This window comes from Phascolarctos cinereus, unplaced genomic scaffold (genome assembly GCF_003287225.1).
Source record: "Phascolarctos cinereus isolate Bilbo 61053 unplaced genomic scaffold, phaCin_HiC Scaffold_9;HRSCAF=440, whole genome shotgun sequence".
In the NCBI taxonomy this organism is placed as follows: Eukaryota; Metazoa; Chordata; class Mammalia; order Diprotodontia; family Phascolarctidae; genus Phascolarctos; species Phascolarctos cinereus.
Window position 1 is genome coordinate 254,977,859 of NW_027556402.1, and position 18,186 is coordinate 254,996,044.

At 54.9% G+C, this 18,186-nt stretch overlaps 2 protein-coding genes across 3 annotated transcripts in view; one reads left to right on the top strand and one right to left on the bottom strand.

Annotated features, from left to right (window-relative positions):
* MACROD1 (mono-ADP ribosylhydrolase 1) overlaps window positions 1-18,186 on the bottom strand; it is a 209,863-nt gene that overhangs the window by 139,280 nt on the left and 52,397 nt on the right. The window lies entirely within an intron of this gene.
* FLRT1 (fibronectin leucine rich transmembrane protein 1) overlaps window positions 1-18,186 on the top strand; it is a 113,192-nt gene that overhangs the window by 90,163 nt on the left and 4,843 nt on the right. Inside the window, exon 2 of the mRNA XM_020968411.2 lies at window positions 3,130-4,064. The gene's annotated coding sequence lies outside the window, so the exon portion shown is untranslated. The remainder of the gene's footprint in view (window positions 1-3,129; window positions 4,065-18,186) is intronic.

Sequence of the window (18,186 nt, forward strand, 5' to 3'; positions counted from 1 at the left end):
AGGGGAATGACCTGAGTCTGGAGAGCGGAGCTTGTGACAACCAGGAAGGGTCTGTGATGGGGGTGGGCCTGGGGAGAGGCGGCAGGCACTGGGGCGTTCCAAGCTGAACCTCACACAAAGGGCCCTTCACGAGGAGCCCGCAGAGACCCTTACCCCCGCCAGGAAACTCAACACGAAAGCCGCCGGCGGGCTGGCCCAATTCAGCCAGGCCTAAACCGGCGCCTTTCTGGCAGGCTGGCCGGCCCTCTGCCACTCTCTTGTCATTAATTAGGAAGGAAAGTTCCCCTCACCAAAGGACCGGGCAGGACCTCACAAGGCAGCAGGGACTTCCAGGAGACCAGATCCATTTAAAACGGGCCTCGACAGAGGATGGGGGGAAATGAGATGAAATTAAACCAGGAAGGATGAGGGCAGCGCACATTTAAGGGTGTAGATCAGCCGGCAGCGCCTCTGAAGGTGGGATCCGAGTTCACCGAGACGCAGAGGAGGATGGAAGCGTCAAATTAAAAAAAGACGGGGCAGCTAGGTGGCGCAGTGGACAGAGCACCAGCCCTGGAGAACCCGAGTTCAAATCCAGACTCAGATACTTGACACTTACTAGCTGTGTGACTCTGGGCAAGTCACTTAGCTCCACTGCCTAGCAAAAAAAAACATTAAAAAAAACTGTCAAATTTAAGGCAACACAGTAGCTGACCCAGTGGGTAGAGGGCGGGGCGTGGAGGCGGCAAGCCCCAAGTTGATCTTCCTCTTCTGACAGATGAGCAACTGAGGCCCAGAGAGGGGAAGGGATTTGCCCAAAGCTTTAAATGGCAGAGAGAATTCGAACCCAGGACCTGTGACTCAATCCAGCCTTCTTTCCACCAGCCATGCTGCCTTGATAGTGCCACCAGCTGACATCCGTACGGTCCTCAGGGTTCACACACATTATCTCATCTGACCCTGGAGAGAGGGGCTATCGTCATCCCTTTTCTCCAGGAGATGAAATGACTTACTCACTCAAGGTCACACCTGCTAAGTGTCCAAGACAGGATTCAAACCCAGGTCTTCTGACTTCAGGGCCACGCTGCACTCTGCCTCTCAGAACGTCACAGCTCTGCAGAGGCAGCGATGGGGATGCTTGGACGCCAGGCTCTGGCCGTGTTCCACCTTCCCCCTAGCTGAGCCCCAGCCTTGGCTTTCTCGGGGGGCCCAAGAGAGAGGGGCCGGACAGCGTCCAGCAGCAATGGGGCTCGGGCACCGATCCTCGCCAGCACAAAGAGCGCGGGGTGGGGGGCTTCAAAGGCAAGCACCCCAGGGTGGCTCCCACAGGCCGTCGGCCGTCTCTGATTCCACCCCATGCAGATGCCCCCGGATTTGCCCAGGAAACCCTTGGCCAAGGTGCGAGGGGGAGACGGGCTGGGAAACGCAGAGCTGAGACCACGCCGACCACAGCGCAGGGAAACAGGCTCCGTGATGAGGAGAATGTGGGCTAGGAGGCTGCTCGGTGTAAGCCGTTTTTAGATCCAAGGAAAAGGTCCACGGTGCCGCAAAGCTTTGTGGGGGAAGGAAAGATGGGAGATCGTGGGAGGACAGAGGATGACGGAACCTCGCAGAGGAAAGGGAGCTCGCGGGCCAGGCCAGCACCAGCCTGAGCAAGAACCCCTTCTACATCAACCCAGCCAACGGCAGCCAAAGTCTGCTCGAAGACCTTCAGCGATGGGGACCTCACTACCTCCGAGACAGACTCCTCGAGGCACTCACTATAGGTCTTCTTAACCCGGCCTCTCTGCAGCTCCCCTTTTCTGCACCTGGCTCTGACCTCAGCAGCCAAACAGAACCTAAGCATTTCCATCTCCCACCTCTGTGCCTTTGAAAAGGCTATTCCCCCATGCCTGGAAGGCACACCATCCTCCCCTGTGCCTCAAACTTCCTTCAAAGCTCACCTCGAGAGCTGACTCAGATAGAAAACCTTTACCGAGTCCCCCTCCCCCCCCACTCTTCTCCTGCTCTCTCCCTCCTTCCTCAAGCCATCACATGTATTCTTACATCCCAACATTAGGAAGCACCTAGGTGGTGCAGTGCTGGGCTGGGAATCAGAAAGCCCCGAGTTCAAATGCTGCCTCAGACTCTTCCTAGCAAGGTACCCATACACTCAAGCCTCAGTCTCCTCATCTATAAAATGGGAGTAATAACCACACCTTAACTGAAAGGGTTGTTGTAAGGATGGAATGTGACCATGTACATAGCTTCACAAGGTGAGACAGTGATGGGGTCCCACTCCTGCCCCACCCGCCCCAGGAGGGTCTGTTTCATTTTTTGGTGCTTCAGCACAGAGTAAGTGTCCAGTGAATGCTGCTTGGACTGGATTCTGACCCAGGGTGAGCCCCTGACCCCTGGAGTGCGGGAGAAGCAGACTCAGGGCCTCAGGAGAGTGAGGACTATGACAGATGCCAAGCCTAAGCGCGCTTCCTAAGGGTGTAGACCTAAGAAAGTCTCTGGGCCTCAGTTTCCTTCTCTAGAAAATGGGGATGATCCGGACTAGTCATTTTGCCTCTCAGTGTCCAGGGGACTAGCTAAGACTGATAGGTGGCAACCTGTACTGGTGAAGGGAGTTTCCTGGCCTGGGAGTTCTCATACCCCCACCCTCAGGGCCGCGGCCTTTCTCTGGGTCTCAGCTGATGCCTGCCACGAAGCCGAGGGATCTCCAGCCCTGAGAGGCCCTGCTGCTTCCCACACACGCAGACCCCCCGGCTCGCCCTGGAAGCCGGGACTTTCTGCTCATTCACTTCAGTGTCTGATGGAATTCACATGTGACCCACCAGGTGGGGGCTGGGGGGGGGGGCTCTGCACTGTTTTCTTTTCCCCTCTCCTGGAGTCCTTCCCACCCTTTTCTCTTCTTTCATGAGGAAGGAGGGAAGAGCGGGGGAAGGCTTTGTATAGACAGCTGTCTACGGGAGCGAATTTGTAAAAATAAGAGGAGGGCAGAGGAGACAGGGAGAGGGGGAGGAGGAGGAGGGTGAAATGCAGCCCCCCTCAGGGCATCCTCTGACCCCTGACCTCTGTCCTCCACCAGGGAGGAATTTATGGGGTTTACTCCACGGGCAGCTCTCTGCATCCCCCGGCTCAGTGCCTCCTCTCTTCTCTTGGCAGGCGAAGAAGCAGGAAAGCGTGGAAGACGAGGGCATCCTTTGGGGGCCAGATGCTGCGGGGGATGAGCCCCAGGGAAAGATCGGCTGCAGCCTTCCATCAGAGAGAGCCCTCCTCCTAAGCAGGAGCGGCGGAGCGGAGCCGAGCCCCCAGCCCAGGCCCCGGGCAGGCTCCTCTCCAGAACGGGGGCGACGGGGCCCTGACAGCTTAGCGTCACATGTCAAGCGGATCAGAGAGAGGGAGGTTAACATCTGAACTCCACAGCTGTGTAATGGACCACCTCCTTCTCCCGGGAGACGCATCCTGAGCCTTGCATACAGATGCGCTGGCTGTGCCCAGGCTGCGCTGGGCCAGGGTGAGCTCTCTCACTGTCATGCAAGAACGCTCCCCGATCCTGCACCAAGCCCCTGCTGCCAAGTGACTTTAAAGGGACTGAAAAGGGAAAAAAAAACCCACTTTGGAAAGAAAAGGAAGAAATCTGCACACGCCTCCCCAGAAGAGGTGGGCGGCAGGAAGTCTGCTGAAGACCCCTGCCCGCCTCAGGGAGGCTTCGGGAGGGGAGCCGGCCCCTAGGGAATGAGGGCAAGGGGCGGGGAGGAGAGCACCTCCAGGAGACACCTTCAGCCCAGATGGATTCCCCAGCACGCCCCGCGCCCCGGAAGGCCCTCGCGATGTTGCCCTAACGCGGCCACAGAGGCAGGAGAGCGGGGTACCGGGGCTTCCTCCCTCAGGGAGCGTTTTCTGTGGCCAGGCCCCGGAAAAAGGGAGGGCTCTGCAGCCAGGCTGTCCCAGCCTAGGTGCATCCCCCAGTCAGGCTGAAGCCTGGGCTCAGGGCCGGCCTGCAGGAGAAGCAGAGCGCACATTCAGCATTGGGACGCCCCTGACACGGGAAAACCGCCCAGGGAAACTGGCCCAACAGCACCTCTCCCAGAGTGAAGGTAAGAGTGGGACCGCGGGCTGGGAGATGGGGGGGGGGGTCATCCCCATTCTACTGATGAGAAAACCAAGGCGAGCAGTGACAGCCGTGAGTGTCTAAGGCAGAATCAGGTCCTCTGGCGTCCACGTTTGGCATTCGTGAGCTGCGTGAACGCCAGGATTCTCTTCTTGGCTCTATGCTCGGTCCTGGTCTAGACCAGACAAGGGCAGTGAGGCCCTGGCGCATGTCAGACAAGCAGAAAGTGGTAGGAAGCTGCATCTGGGTTCCGAGGACCCGGGTTCAAATCCCGGCTTGTGGGACCTGGGTCGTTACTGTTCTCCGGGTCCCCATTTCCTCCTCTTTAAAATATCAGGGGTTGGCCTAGAATGTTCTCTGAGGTTCCTTCCCGTTCTGAATCCTCATCATGGATTGGGAGGTTCTGTAAACACTCCGGGCTCAGGCACGCCTGGAGCCTGGCGTAGGACCCCGGCTCTGCCTCCTGCTCTCCAGGTGGCCTTGGGCAGGTAAGGTCTGTAAGATGGGGGAGGGGAGCGAATCAACGGCCTCGAACGTCACGACCATCTCAGTCCCTCTCTGAGCCACTTTCTTCATTTGGAAGACACCAGGATGGGCCTGGATCAGTGACTGCTGGCCCATGGCCTGAGGACCCCTGCCCAGGTGGGCCAGGGGGTCCATAGACAGTCAGGTGACTTCTCAGAGAATATGAGGGCTACTGAGATCACGGGTGCCAGGGCACAGGAGGCCATGAAATGCAGGATTCACTTTTTAATGTTACAAATGCATCCTTAGCTTGGAATGGCTTGGGAACCAGTGGGTAGGATGGCCGCGAGGCCTCCCCAGGCTAGGCTCGATCCCTGAACCTTCAGCGGCCGGCCCCATCCCAACGTGGCAGACACCCGGGCCTGCCTCGAAGACTCACAAAGGCATCCCAAGCCACACAGGAGGCTCCCTCTTCGTGCTGCCCCTCTCTCCAGCCTGCCGGCCATGCAGAACAGAGCTGGCCGACAGAAGGCTGTCCAGCGGTCTGACTGAGCCCCTGAGGCAGTACCTCCCGGGTGGATTCTGTAAGGGGCCAACAATCCCCATCCTAAATTCAGAGACCCTCCAACCTGGAAAGAAGACCAACGCTCCCTCTGTTCCCCGGGGTGTGCCACCCTGGCCAGGCTCTGCAGCCTGAAGAAGGAGAAGGGCAGACACGGGTGGCCAGAGGGCAGATCCAGGACAAAGAAGCCGGCCCCAGCCTCCATTCTCCCAGGATGCAGGCGACGCCTCCTCCATCCTCTGCCTCTCTGCTCAAGGTAGAGGACCCTGATCCAGTGGGAAGAATCCCAGAAGCCCTGGATTCAAACCTCAGCTCTGCCACTTGGAGGCTGGGTGGTCTTGGACAAGTCACTTCCACTTCCTGCTCTACTCAACGAGGAGATTCCTAAGGTCCCTTCCAGCTCTAAGGAGGTGGGGCACCCAATACCCATTAGTTACATAGCTCAACTGAGTTCAGAGGGGACGGACGGCCTCCCACCCAGGCAGGAGGAAGCAGAGAAACCAAGCCGTCCCCCAAGCTCTGCAGCCTCAGGGGAAAACGAAGGAAAAAGAGGCGAGTGGGAGGTAGTGCAGATGAGACCTCGGACACCACTGGTTTGGCACTAACCACTTCCCTTCCTGCTCTACCCCAGATGTCCAGAGAGGAAGTCAGAGCAGACACTCTCTAAGCTCCCTCCTAGAGCCTATGGCTGATAATAATAACAGTAAGAAAACAGAAGGATGAGAACAAGAAATAATCACAACGTATTAATGATAGCAGTTAACATTTACATAGTAGCTTAAGGTATACAAAGCGCGATATCATTAGAGCCTCTAAACAACTCTGTGAGGTGGGTACTGTCCCATTTAACAGATGAGGAAACTGAGGCTCAGGAAGAAGTTAAAGGACTTGCCTAGGGTCACACAGCTAATTAAGTGTCAGAAGCAGAATCTGAACCCAGGTTTTCCTAAGTCCAAATCCAGTGCTCTATGTACTAAGCTAGGTCACAACAGCACAGTGAGATGTGGGCAAAGGTAGCGCACACTTTACCATCAAGAAAGTCCTGGCAGCAGCCTCTCAAACTTCCTGGGGCACTGCCTGGGGTCATGCTGCTGCCCACCCCTGTGAGGAAGAGGCCCCCCCTTAACTCCGAGACATCAACCCCGTGGAACCTCCCCGCCAGTCCCCAGGCAGGGCAGGGAAACCCCAATCCATTAAAAAGCAGGGAAGATGCCACACTTTCTCTCCCCTGAGCCTGAAGAAAGAGGTTTCATTTATGAGTGCGCCAGGCCCCGGCCCATCCGTCAGGCCACCCGGCGGGCCTCCATCTGCGAGGGCATTAACAGCCGTGTTATTAGGCACCAGCATGAAGGATGCCCTGCAGATCAGCTATTGCCTGTTATTTATTAGAAAGGCAAATCCCGCCTGGCAGGGCTGAGGCTGGAGAGCTAGAGGCACTGACAGATCTCTCTCCTCGGCCCAGGGAGAGAGGCAGGACAGAGGCTACCCAATGGCAGCTGTTCCTTGGGGCTGCTCTCTCCCTTCATGGTTCCCTGGCTCCCTCCTCTCCCCCGGCCCTTTGTTATCTGTTGTTACCTTCATTTCATTTCTCCCTCCTTTTTTTCCTCTATTTCCCCGGCAGGGACTAAGGCCTGGGCCAGGGAAGTCAGGAAGGGGGACCCAAACAGCCATACCTGTACCCTGACCTGCGTAACCTGGGTGCTGCTTAGGACCGGGACGTTCTCTTTGCCCACTGAATGCTTCCTCATCCCTTAAAGGTCAAAGGCTGCCCCTTCCAGGATGTCTGCCTTGATTCCCCTGAGAGCTTTTTGCTTTTCGGGGCAAGCGGAGCGGTGATTTCCACACTATAGGAGGTTTCCCAGATAGGGAAACTCCCCTCTACTGATGCAGGTGAGCACCGCTGGATTTCTAGTCCTGAGAGATGCTTGGGGTGTGGGGAGCTTAAGTGACCAGCCCAGAGCCCACACACCCAGGACACCTCAGAAACAGGACTTGAACCCAGATCTCCCTGGCTCCAGCCTCATGAAGCCCCCCAGTCCAGGGCCTTTGCAATGCCCTTACCCAGGGAAATCTCTGAACTCAAACAGGCGCCAGTCTCTTCGCTCAGAAGGCCACTTAGCTTCCTTCCTCTAGTCCTAACATCGTGATGCCAGGCTGTCCTGCCCAGGGAGAAGGCGCTAGGAGCCTGAGGCCAGAGACCAGGATGCCTAAAGCATTCATTAAATGCCGTCTGTATAACTGGTACTGCAGACAGACCAATGAAGACTAGAGGCCTGCCCTCTGGGAGCTTACAGTCTACTCGGATAAAGTAGGAGAGGGGCAGCTAGGTGGCGCAGTGAAGAGAGCTCTGGCCTTGGAGTCAGGAGTTCAAATCCAGCCTCAGACACTTCACACTTACTAGCTGTGTGACCCTGGGCAAGTCACTTCACCCAGTCGCCTCACCAAAACACAAAAAAAAAACCAAAAGGATAAAGTAGGACACGCTAGGAGCAAAGGAGAAATGCAGGCAAAGTGTTGGGGCCAGGAGAGACAGAGACAGAGGAGGGAGGAAGGGGGTCCCTTTCTGGGGGTAATCAGAGACCTGAATGAGGCAGAGACAGCCTGGTTGTCAAATGTGCACATTCAAAAAGCATCTATGAAGCACCTACTATGTGTCAGTGGCTGGGGGACGCAAAGACAAAACCAAACCAGTCCCTGCCCTCAGGGAGCTTACGCTTTCCTGAGGGTCACCATGCCAAGAGGGAGAGACAGCAGACACCATGAAGGAAGAGGGTCAGCCATTCAGCAAGACCCCAAAAGGTGAGGACATGGTGCTGAACCTCGTGACGTGGAATCTAACAGAGCTGAACGTGAAGTCTTACCCTTGGGTCCAAACAATCAACTTCCTAAGGACAGAAGAGGGAAGGTGGGGCTTGATAACAGTTTTGAAGAGGACTGGAGGTCACCTCATTCGGTTTTCACAGTAGGTAAGGAAGGTGCTGTTACGATACCCATTTTACAGGTGAAGGAGCTAAGGCTAGAAGGCAGATAACTTGCCCAGGGTCATACAGCTAGCACTGGGGCAGGATCTGAATCCAGCTCCTTCCAGACCCCCAAGTCCAGTGCTCCGTTTACCGCACCACACTACGTTCATGGTAGTGAATGACGCACTGGCCCCTTCCCTGCCTCAGTCTCCCTGCAGCCTGAAGGAGGGCTGCTCATACAGCCACAACACAGGGCTAGTCAAAGCTGCATTTGATTCCAGAGGTGTAGGCTAGTATTGTGGAAAGCGTCCGTGAGGGTTTAGCGTCAAAGGATCTGGGTTCAAATCCTGACCACTTACTACCCATAAGATGTGTGGGCAAATCACATCGCCTCTCTTGTCCTCAGTTTCCCCATCGTAAAATGAAAGGGTCGAATTAGATGGCCATGATCCCCACCTATAAAAAACAGGAGGTGGATTAAATGACCTGTGAGGATACTTCTGGCTCTGGAATTATTAGCTATGATCTTACGAAAACCTGCTCAGCTATTTACAGCTGGAGTGATCTGGAACAAGTCACTTCTACTCTCTGGGCCTCAGTTTCCCCACTTGTAAATGAAGCAATTGGAACTCTAGCTTCTGTGCTTTGCCTGAAACGCAATCTAAAGCTCTTCTGCTTTTTACTTTCAAATGGGGAAACTGAGGCACTGGAGCTGGGACTGAAGAGGGGCCCGAATCCCTTGGCTCCCAGCCAGACCTTCCCAGGTGAAGAGGCTGGTGCCTCCCTTCTGGTTCTGTGGCAGGATGCATGCCTGGGCAGTGCCAGTCATGCCGGGTGAGCTGTATAGCTTTAGTGCCCCTCCCCCCACATCCGGGCAGAAATCCAGCCTCTGATTTATGCCCAATAAGCATTAGTGGTAGAGAGGCCTTTCCTGGGGAAGCAAGCACTTCTTTCTTCCGGGGATTCCTCCAGGGAGAGGAGAAGGGGATCACTCCCAGGCTCCCCCACCCAGTTACATCTGAGGCTCCTAAACTCCACCCTCTGCCTCCTTCCCACTCTCTTCTTTGTCAAGACTACGAGCATACATTAAGTGCCTACTGTATGCCAGGCACTGTGCTAAGGACCCAAAGAAAGGCTAAAACAGCCTCCACCCTCGTGGACCTTACAATCTAACGCGTCCCTGCATTACCTGGAGGTAATAGTGAGCCCCTGGAGCTCACTGAGCAGAAGGGGCGACGGTAGACGATGGGCAGGACTGGGGAGACACCCAAGTCCGAATCTGGCCAGTGCTACTCAGAAGGAGCGTCAGTGACCTTAGGCCAGCCCCTTCCCCTCCCTTGGCCCCAGTTTTCTCCTCTCTAAAATGAGGTCCCTTCTGGCTTGAAAGCCTGGGATTCCATGACCCTCTGGGCGTCCTGTCTCCCGGAACCCACAGTGTCAAGCTTCAGCATCCCACCAGATGCCCCGAAGATGGACCGAGGCGCAGAGGACGCACCGAGGCGCAGAGGACGGACCGAGGCGCAGGGGACGGACGGAGGCGCAGAGAACGGACCGAGGCGCATCGGACGGACGGAGGCGCAGAGGACGCACCGAGGCGCAGAGGACGGACGGAGGCACAGACAGATGAGTCAATTCTTAAGAACTGGTGGGAGAAAAGGAATCTGGAGGAGACATGCCTTCCTTCCCGCGCACCCCTCATGGCCCTGAGCAGCTCCTATCAAATGCAGTTATCAACATCATTAACCTCCTCAGGGCCCCTCCTCCCCCTCGGAAGCCCAGGCTGGCCCCAGCTGGCGCCACCCAGACTGCCCAGACCCAGAGCTGTTAGCGACTTGGGTTAGGAGCTCCGCAGATTTGCATACCTGCCTTCGATAAGGGCTGATGCATAATGCATGTGGCACGAAATTAGGCAAAGAATTAACTTAAGGTTTAAAAAAAATACCTACATCCTGCATGTTCATTACCAGCGACAGGGATCAGGCAGGGAGGCAGGGAACCCAGGGCCTTCCTGACAGCTGCAGCCCAGGGGCACGGCACGGCGGGAAATGGCAAGACCCGGGTTCAAATCCTGCCTCTGACACTAGCTGGCTGACCCCTGGGCAAGTCCCTTCTCCTTCAGGGAGAACATTCACTTACAAGCAGCTCAGCCCCTTGGGGGTGAGGGCCCTGTGGGGAAGGAGTGTCCCCGAGCAGGGAGCAGGCTAAGGCAGGCAGGGCGGGTTCCCCCTCACCCTCTTCTCAGTCGGCAGGGCCTGCTGAGCAGTTAGCAGATGAAACTACGCTGCCACCCGTGCAGGGGGCACCTGTGTTTTCAACAGGGATTTAAAATGAATGACTGGCAGCGAAAAGTGAAATGGGGGCAGCGGAGAAGGAAAAGGGGATTTTACCAGCGCCGGGAGATGTCCAGGCCCTGTGGGACACAGAACAGACACCCCCCCCATGACAGCAAACCTTGAAACCACTCGTCCCCAGTTCTGGATCTGTGTCCTATATGTGACCCTGAGCACTCCCGGAGCCTCCCTGGGCCTCAGTTTCCCCATCTATAAAATGAGGGGGCTGGACTCAACCTGTGGGATTCCACCACCTACTACACTCCAGCCCAGCTAGAAGGAGGAAGAGAAGAGGGAGTGGGGCAGAAGAGAGGGGACGTTTTCTTGGGGCTGTACAGGGCCAGGGAAGGCTGGGGCACAGGCCCAGGGCCGGAGCTAAGAGGGGCTGATGGCCACAGGCCCAGGGCCGGAGCTAAGAGGGGCGGGGGCAAGCAGGCCCAGGGCCCCCTCCCACCTTCACCTCTCGCCACAGTGAGCTATGACAACTATAAAGCCTTTCACGTGCTATAAGCTCAGGCTAATGAGGGGAAGCCTGCCAAGGGGAGTGTGGGCAGGCCAGGCAGGAAGAGAGAGAGCCCAATTTATGGAGGCCAGAGAAGAGGCAAGCAGAGATGTCTGCTAAGTCACCCGTGGCTGCTGCCTGAGCGGCATAAACCTCTCTGGGCCCACACAGGCCTCGGGACAGCCAGCAACCTGGGCCCGGGGGTGAGAAGGGGCAGAGGGAGGGGGCTTCACCCCAGGGAAGGACCAGGAGGCCAGGGCTGGGCCGCTCCGACCCCGGCTGCCTGCCTGTGCTGGACTGCTCAGCTTAAAGCAACAAGATCTATCAGGGACCTGCCATCTCCAAGAAGAAAGCTAGAAACCTCCCGCGTGTGTGACCCCGGGCGGGGAAGGTGCCAACCTGTCTGCCAATGGCATCACAGGTCCAGTGCCAGCCCCCATGTGCCAGGCAGAGGGCATGGGGGGGCCGGGCTCTAGCAGTGCAAAGGAGACATTTCTTCTCTAGTTTACAGGCTTAGGAGATTGACAGGGTCACTAAGAAGTGACTGCTTGACCAGGACTACCCCAGGCTTCAACCCTGAGTGTTGCTGCCCCTCACCCCACAGCCATGCAGCCTCTCAAGGCACCGGGCTTCAAAGACTAAAAGGAAATGGTCCCTGCCCTCAAAGGGCTTACATTTTCCTAAGGGACATCGCCTGGATTAGGACTATAACATTTATAAAAACAAGTACAAAGTACCCTAAGGAAGAAATTGTTGAGTTTGGTTATTTCTGACTCTCTGTGACCCCATTTGGGCTTTTCTTGGCAAAGATACTGGTCTGCCATTTCCTTCTCCAGCTCATTTTATAGATGAGGAAACTGAGGCACACAGGTTCAAGTGACTTGCCCAGGGTCACACACCTAGCAAGTGTCTGAGGCCGGATTTCAGCCCAGGAAGATGAGCCTTCCTGCCTCCAGGCACGGCACTCTATCCACAGCACCATTAGGAAAGGCCTTTTGTCCCCATGGAGCACCTGAGCTGGGCCCCAAAATCCTTCCTCCTTTCTCGGCCTCAGTGTCTTCCTTGGTAAAATGAGGTGATGGGAACATGCTCTGAGAGCAGCCACAGTTCTAAATGTAAAGAGAATGTAAGCTCCTTGAGGGTAAACTGTGTTTCTGCCTTCCTTGGCACAGTGCCTGGCACATGCTCAACTAAATGCCTGTGGGCAGAGGAACCATTTCCCTGGCATTCAGGTTGGACCTCAGGGCCTTCCTGACCTCCGTCTGCTCCCCCCCCCCCGGGAAGGGACCTCCTCAGGCACCTAGTCAAACCCCCTGCTCCCATTCCCAAGGTAGTCAGGGCTCTCTCCTCTTCAGCTAATTCCACCCAACAACCAGCATTCCTAGCCGGCCCAACCCATCCAGGGCTAAACAGTAATAATTAATAACAATGCTTAGCACTTCAACAGGGCCCTTTCCTTCAAAGAGACTCATCCCTCCAGAAACAAGGAAGGGAGGGGCATCTGCCTCACATGGAATCTGAGCAGGGAGGAGACAGAAGCGGCAGCATCATAGGAGCCTTGGAGAAACTGTTAGGTACCTGGAAAGATAAAAGTTTCTGCCCCCAAACTCATCAAAAAGCGACAAATGAAAAACCTCCTGCCATCCAATGCTCCCCACAGAGTGGAGACAGCAGTGGCAGGGCCAGGGAGCCTTGCACGTACAGTGGGGGATGTAAATCCTGGCAGCGGAGAGGTGGCAGCTGATATAGCCGGCAACCTTCAGGGCAAGATAAATGCTGCATTTAAAGGGCCCCCTCCTCTGGCAAGGGAGGAACAGGGAGCAGGAGAGGCACAAGGGGGAAAGGGAGGCTTTCCTGTTCCTGTTTTCTGTTCAGACTTCTTGCTGAGAGAGGAGGTAGCTGGGAGCTGGGAACGAAGAACCACACCAAGAGGGAAGGGGAGCACGTCCCCAGCTGGCCTCTGGGGGCTGTGGATGAGGGATATCTGCCCAGCCCGCTGCATGGAGGTCACCACCCCCAGACTGCCCCCACCCTTGGAAAGGGCTGCCGGTCACAGGAAGCCTGAGAAGCCTGGCTGGCCTTGAGCAAGCTTCCTCATCCTCCCCCACGCGGCTCTGACCAGCCCAGTGCCTGGCCTACCTACCTGTGGACTTGGCTTGGCTTCAATGACCTCCAAGGTCCTGGCCAGCTCTTAATCTATGGCCCTTTGATCCTCGTAAATAGAAAAGAAAGCTCAGGCTGTGGAATCTGGCCGATGACCAGTGAGCAGAGAGGCTGCCCCTTCCTAATGTGTCTATCAGTTCACATACAAAATCTCATAGCAATCCTGTGAGATAAGCATTATCACCCCCATTTCACAGATAAGAAAACCAAGGCCTGGGGGGGGTTAAGTGATTTGTCCCTGGCTACCGAGCTGGTGCCCAGTCTTAGATGGTCCTTCCTGACGACCCCACAAGGAATCAACTCCACTTCAGGGAGCCTGCCGCTAATGGTATTAGCCAGATAACTCTGACATTAGCCAGAGAAGTCTGGCTCCTGACCAGCTATTATTATACTCCAAGTGTGCGGGGATGCTTAAGTTCAATCAATGATGTGTGACGGCGAGGGATGCAGGGACAAGTCCAACCCCACAGAGAGGGGGCCCCAAAGCACAGAGAAGCCCCTGGGAGAGTGGTTTTCTCTTTCTCCAGCCTTCTCCTGCCTTTGGGCACACGTGGGTGTGTGTGTGTGTGTGTGGGTGTGTGGGTGTGTGTGTGCGCGCGCGTACGTGCGTGCGTGTGTGTGTGTATGTGTGTGTGTGTGTGTGTGTGTGTGTGTGTGTGTGTGTGTGTGTTTGGTGAAGATAGGAGGGGAGGGAGCCTTCTGCTGCCTGTCTTCTCTCTCTGGCAGGACATAACTCACTCTGTGCTAAAGCCTACAGGATCACAGAGACTGAAATGATCCCATAAAGAAAAGCGATTTAGTAGGCCTAATTTGATGGTCCACATAAACGGCCTAACACCACAACAAGGGAGTGAAAAGGGCTCCTGGCAAACGGATGGACCAATTAACCGGTTAAACCAACAAGAGGTGTTTTATTAGTATTATCGTCACTCTCCCCCCGACTTGGGGATCCGCTTCCCCTCCATGCTGAGCTGGGAGGTAGTTACAGATCAGAAGGGTCAGCCGGGGACGCCTCTGGGTAGACAGCTCCAGGGACTGGCGGCCGAGGACAGCCTGCCCAAGATGAATGAGGACAGCGAGGCTGCGGCAGAACAGCAAGGCCTCCTGTCCTGGCCTCCATCAGCACTGCTCCACCATCCATCAAGCATCTGTGAAAGGTGCGATTTAGACTTCATTAGGATTCCAGGTCCTCTGGAGGCTGAGAGGACATCAGGAAGCTCAACAGAAACCCAGACTGACATATTACTGGCCCTGGAAAGTGTGGCCTCGTCCTCGGAGGGGCCACAACCTCAAGGAGTATGTATGCGGCCGGACACCCCATCCCTTGTGACGTGGATAAATGAGCCTGGGTGAGCACCAGGATCTGAAAGGCCACCCTGGGCCTCTGGGCGCAGCCACAGGGTCAGCGCCAAGGGCACTCGAGGAAGAGAGTGAATAAGCAGAGGGGATGGAGGAGCAGGGAGCAGGAGCCCCTCTGGGGCACCCACCCACACGAGGGGATACAGACCGCCCGAGACACTCCAGACAAGTTGCCAAGCAGAGAGATGGGCCAGGCCTGTACGCAACCCTGTCTCTGCAGCCTGGACCATGACCTTGGCCCCGAGGATGGGGTTTAACCAAGGACGCAGCCTGGCCCTGTGCCTCGACCTCCTAACGTGGGTGCAAAAGAACCCAGGAATCCATCCTTTTAGACCTGAAAAATCGCCCTCCTTATAGCTAGCACTTCTATAGCACTTTAGGGCTTACTTCTAGGTAATACCTCATTTGTGCCTCACAGTCCTACTGTGAAGTAGGTGCCAATATGATTCTTTTTTTACAGATGAGGAAACCAAGGCTGAGGGCCATTACATGACTTACCGAGGATCCCATAGTAAGCATCTGAAGACAGATCTGAATTCAGGTCTTTCTGACCCCCATGTCAAGCGGCCTCTAAAAATGGGGCTGGGGGGAGTGTGTCAGCCTGGAAAGAGTGTCAAGTCAAGACAACAACATTTACGAAGTTCCTACTATGTGCCAGGCACTGTGCTAAGCACTGAGAATACAAAGGAAGGCAAAAACAGCCCCTGCCCTCTAGGAGCTTCCAGTCTAAAATGACGAGATAAACAGAGACGTTTGGTCATCTTCCTCTGGAAGCAAAATCCTGAGCGGCGACCAGAAGAGGCCTTACAGAAAGGTTACTCCCTGAGCCACCAACCTGAGGATCCTCCTTCAGGGCTCCACAGCCAGAAACTCAGAGGATCTGAATTCATCGCAAAGAGGGATGGCAGAAGCAGCAAAGAGCTCACGGCCAGACCGAGCCAGGAGATGTGTGTTTGAATCTGAGTAATCCTGAGGAATTACCTCCACCTCTCTCAGACTTGGTGTCCTCATCTGTAAAAAGTCCCCAGGCTGCGGAGGAAAACACGAGAGGTCATGCAGCCGGGAGCTGCAAACTCCTACTGCGACGGACACTGCGGTCATTGGCATCCGGGCCACGGCTTCTGCACTCCTGTGCCCTGGACCCCGTGGCCATCAGCCTGGTGAAGCCACCGGGCCCTGCTCACGAGGTCGGAAGACACAGGGTGCCAGGAAAGTGATCCATTGAAAAGAGTGATCAAAAAACCAAGAACCCCAATCCACTCCAGCTCCCTCTCCCCTCCTTCCAACGGGAAAACTGAGGCCCCACGAGAAGGGATTTACCCAATGACACCCCAGTGGTACAGGTCAGGATCTGAACTCGGGTCCTACGACGCCAGAGCTAGGTCACTTTCTACTGTCTGCCCCAGGAGAGAATCTGTCTCTGTTTGGTTTCCTGTCTCCCCCACCCCAGTCTCTTTCTGTGTCTCTGTCTCTTCCCCACCCTGTGTCTGTCTGTCTGGTCTCTCTCCCCCCACCACACGTGTGCCACAAGGGTGTGACGCCTGGGAAAACGTCCCCACTCCCACCCTCCCAAAGGCGCAGGCAGGCCTGAAGCTTCCAACAGCAGACTCGGACAAGGAGCTTTTTAAAGCATTTTTCACAAGTGATCTCACTTGAGGTTCACAACAGCCCTGGCAGGTGTCCTTCTGTCTACTCTGCAGATGATTCAGAAGGTCTGAATGGTCCCCCAACCAGAAAGTGTCTAAGGGGGGCTCTGAGCCCACGTCTTCCTGACAAGCCCAGCATCTGACCCCCGTGGGTCCCTGGCAGCCTGAGGCTACGGTTCTCTCAGGGGCAGCTCTCCATGGACACACTCTGAGAACACTGACACCAAAAGATCCTCCTCTAATGCCCCTCAGCCAGAAATACATAAACAAAAAGAAAACTGCAGGAAGGCGGGGAGCTACAGGCCATGATTACAGAGCCAGACAGGCCAGGATCGTGGAAATGCCAAGTGGGCCTGAAAATCGCCAGCATTCCCCACTGTCCTCTGCAGGCCAGCCGGCCTTGGGCTTGGCAGATACAGGGCCACATACAAGCAGGATGGGCACCCTGGCCTGGGTGCTGGGGCAGACAGACAAAGGAAGGGAGCCAGGGGCAGACAGACAGAAGGAGGGGTACTGGGAGCAGACAGACAGAAAGATTACCCCCCCCCAAGCCCAGGCTTCAGGCCAGATGGGGTGCCAACCTCAGCAAGCTCCAGGCAATTTCTGGCACTCCAGTTTCTCAGAGAGAGATGATACCTTCCCCACTGAGGTGGGGAGATAATTTTTCCTTAATTGATTTTTACTTCTACTCATTGTAAAAGAAGATGAAAAAATATGAGAGAAAAAAATCCATTTTTACCACTTTTTCATTTGCAAAAATTGAAATGATACCTCACAGGCAATCCCTTGGGCTGTGGACCACTCCTGTTATTAAGTCTTCTTGTTTTAAAAAAAGAAAAGAGATGTATAATTTTTCTCTCAAATGGTTAAATATTTCATGATTTTGGAAATCACCCTGGAGCAATTTTTCCATATAACCCAGAGCACTGTGCTGTGGAGACCCCAGAGCACGCTATGGATTTCTTTCTCTCTTTAAAGAAAAAAAAGTTGTATTGATGGTTTTTAAAACACTATTCTTTTCTTGATATTCTCCCACAGAGCCCCCTCCCTTGTCAGAGAGAAGAGTGATGGTTAAGCAAAAGTAAATGGTACTCTACATGAATCTGACAATAAGAGGGGAAATAAGGGAGGAAGAAAATAGGAAGGAAGGAAGGAAGGAAGGAAGGAAGGAAGGAAGGAAGGAAGGAAGGAAGGAAGGAAGGAAGGAAGGAAGGAAGGAAGGAAGGAAGGAAAGAAGGAAGAAAGAAAGAAAGAAAGAAAGAAAGAAAGAAAGAAAAGAAAAGAAAGAAAGAAAGAAAGAAAGAAAGAAAGAAAGAGAAAGAAAGAAAGGTGTCTACTCTGTGGTGGGCACTGGGAATACAAGGAGAAAAGCCTTCCTGCCCTCAAGGAGCTTACAATCTAATAGGTAAAGACAACACAGAAGGGGGAGGGGTACCCAGGGAAGGAAAGTGACTGAGACAAAGAGTGGAACCATTGCGTAGGACCCTGACATATCCCCCACCCTCCACCTCTGCCTCGCGTCCAACTGTGTGTCCTCTGGAGCTCAGCTTGGTCAATGAATAGCATCCGAGGTCAGCTGCCTCTTAAAAGTCTGCTTTTTTACTCCCTAACCGTCAGCTGGTGTAGACTGATTTCCCAGTTCTGCTTTCCTCGCTCTGCATCAGTTCTTCCAAGTCTTTCCACGCTTCCCTGACCTCCTCACACTCGTCTTTCCTCCTAGTATAAAAACATCCCATTTCACTCACAAACCTGTTTGTTCAGCCATCCCCAATCAACAGACCCCCCAACACTGTGTTTCCACGCTTTTGCTGCCACAAAAAAATGCTGCTATAGACACTGCGCTATCTATGGGACCCTTCCCTCCCCCTGGGACTGCCCTGGGGGGACACGCCTGCTGAAGGCACGGCTGGGTCAAAGCACTTAAAGAATTCTGTGCCTTTTCTATGAGACAGAGCATTGCACAGATGCGGAAAAACGCTTCTCCTCACCTAGTCTTCTTCCACGTGTAACACCCAAGGGACACCCGGGGACTTTCACACTAACTTGGCATAACCTCTGAACACGCCTGTAACTCTCCCGGGCAGTGGCCCACAATGACAGTGTTTACACCATGCCCTG